Source organism: Eumetopias jubatus, unplaced genomic scaffold (genome assembly GCF_037043125.1).
Source record: "Eumetopias jubatus isolate StellerSeaLion01/CBP00866 unplaced genomic scaffold, mEumJub1_p1.0 scaffold_13, whole genome shotgun sequence".
Classification (NCBI taxonomy): Eukaryota; Metazoa; Chordata; class Mammalia; order Carnivora; family Otariidae; genus Eumetopias; species Eumetopias jubatus.
In genome coordinates this window covers 84,689,039-84,691,862 of record NW_028274819.1, presented here as the reverse complement: position 1 = coordinate 84,691,862, position 2,824 = coordinate 84,689,039, and positions in this window count along the sequence as shown.

Genomic DNA, 2,824 nt, shown 5'->3' with positions numbered 1-2,824 from the left:
TCTCTTTGTCTCTGAGACTCGTAAGTTTTACTATTAGATGTCGGGGTGTTGACCTATTATTATTGATTTTGAGAGGGGTTCTCTGTGCCTCCTGGATTTTGATGCCTGTTTCCTTCCTCACATTAGGGAAGTTCTCTGCTATAATTTGCTCCAATATACCTTCTGCCCCTCTCTCTCTCTCTTCTTCTTCTGGGATCCCAATTATTCTAATGTTGTTTCATCTTATCGTATCGCTTATCTCTCGAATTCTGCCCTCATGATCCTGTAGTTGTTTCTCTCTCTTTTTCTCAGCCTCTTTATTTTCCATCATTTGGTCTTCTATATCGCTGATTCTCTCTTCTGCCTCATTTATCCTAGCATTTAGTGCCCCCATTTTTGATTGCACCTCATCAATAGCCTTTTTGATTTCGATTTGGTTAGATTTTAGTTCTTTTATTTCTCCAGAAAGGGTTTCTCTAATAACTTCCACACTTTTTTCAAGCCCAGCTAGTATCTTTAAAGTCATGATTCTGAACTCTAGGTCCGACATCGTACTAATGTCCGTATTGAGTAGGTCCCTGGCTGACGGTACTACCTCTTGTTCTTTTTGCTGAGGTGATTTCTTTTGTCTTGTCATTTTGTCCAGAGGAGAATAGATGAATGAGAGAACAAAATGCTAACAGGTTTACAATGTCCCCAGCAAATATACTGTATACAAATCAGAAAAGACCTGAAACCAGGGGAAAAGAAAGGGAAAGAAAGAGAAAAGAAAGAGAAAAAGAAAAAAAAGAGAAAAACAAAAACAGAACAATACAAAAAAGCAGAATATGATCAAATATGATCAGGCTAGTGCATAGATCAGTGCCATACACTAGATTTTGGGCATATTTTGGTCTGTTAGAAAAAAGTGCCTCCTAAAATTTTAAAGGAAGAAAGACATATATGTACAAAATAAGGGTTGATACAATGAAGGGATGGAAGATGACTGTAAAGTTGAAAATTATAAAAGATTTTATAAAAGGACTTGGTAAGATAAGTTGTTTGAAAAAAGAAAGAAGATTTAAGAAAAAAAAGAAAAAAAAAAGGAAAATGGGAGAGAATGTGATCAGGCAGGAGACTAGAACAAAGCCATACACTAGTGATTTAGGGTATATTTTGATCTGTTAGAAGAAACTGTACCTCAAAATTTTAAAGAGAGAACAACTTATATATATATGCCAAAAATAAGGGTAACTACTATGAAGGGATAAAATATGACTCTAAAAATGAAAAATAAAAAATGTTGTTTTTTTTTTTTTAAAAAGGGATTGATAAGATGTTGGTTGAAAAAGGGAAAAAGAAAAATAAAAAAAAACAGTCAACAAAAATTAACTTTGATGAAATAATGAATCATGGTAAAAAAAAAAAAAAAAGCCATGAATCTATGTGCAGTATTCCCCCAGCGCTGGAGTTCTCCCATTCTCCTTGATCGGTAAACTTGGTCTTGGCTTGCTGGCTGTTTGTGCTGATCTTCTGGGGGAGGGGCCTGTTGCTGTGGTTTTCAAATGTCTTTGCCGGAGGCGGAATTGCCCCGCCCTTGTCGGTCCGGGCTAAGGAAGCTGCTCCGGTTTGCTCTCAGGAGCTTTTGTTCCCTGCAAGCTCTCGGTACAGCTTTGGAGGACCAGGGCAGAAATGGTGGCCTCCCAATCTCCGCCCGGAGGAGCTGAGAACTCGGGGCCCCGCTCCTCAGTGTGCCCCCAGAGAAAAGCAGTCACTTCCGTGTCCCCGGTCTCCGGCCGCACTCCGTGCCCACCCGGCCTGCGATCAAGCGTTGCTATCTCTGGCACCCGACCCCGCACGGAGTCTCCAAACCCAGCAGATCCCTGCAGTGCGCTCCCACACCGCTCCTCCCTGGGAAGGAAGGGGAGTCTCCCCGGATCTGCTGCCTGTTGGGTCCCCGCTGGGGGAGCTGTGCCCCGACTGGGCCGCAGATCACAGTTTATGGCAACCCCGAGCTGAGAGCCCGCGACTCTGCTCCGTCTCTGCAGCCGGCTTCCCCGCTCTGATACCTGGGAGCTCTGGCGCACTCAGGCACCCCCAGTCTCTCTGTGACCCCAAGGGTCCTGAGACCACACTGTCCCGGGAGGATTCCACCCCCCGCTTAGCCACTGCAGCGACGTCCCTCCACCGAGCCAACTTCTAAAAGGTCCGATTTTGTGCTCCGCGGCTCTATCACTTGCCAGAAGCGGCCGGCGGAGGCCCCTCCCCCGCCATCTATCCTCCCGAATATCGCCTCGGATTCACTTCTCTGCACGCCCTACCTTCCAGTAAGTGGTCGCTTCTCTGTTCAGAGAGTTGTTGCTACTCTCCTGTTCGATCTCCTGTTGAGTTCGTAGGTGTTCAGAATGGTTTGATCCCTATTCAGCTGAATTCCTGAGACCAGACGAAATCTAGGTCTCCTACTCCTCCGCCATCTTGCTCCCAATGGGTCTTGTTTTTTTATCCAATCTGATAGCCTGTGTCTTTTGATTGGGGCATTTAGCCCATTTACATTCAGGGTAACTATTGAAAGATATGAATTTAGTGCCATTGTATTGCCTGGAAGGTGACTGTGACTGTATATTGTCTGTGTTCCTTTCTGGTCTATGTTACTTTTAGGCTCTCTCTTTGCTTAGAGGATCCTTTTCAATATTTCTTGTAGGGCTGGTTTTGTGTTTGCAAATTCCTTTAGTTTTTGTTTGTCCTGGAAGTTTTTTATCTCTCCTCCTATTTTCAATGACAGTCTAGGTGGATGTAGTATTCTTGGCTGCATATTTTTCTCATTTAGTGCTCTGAATATATCATGCCAGTCCTTTCTGGCCTGCCA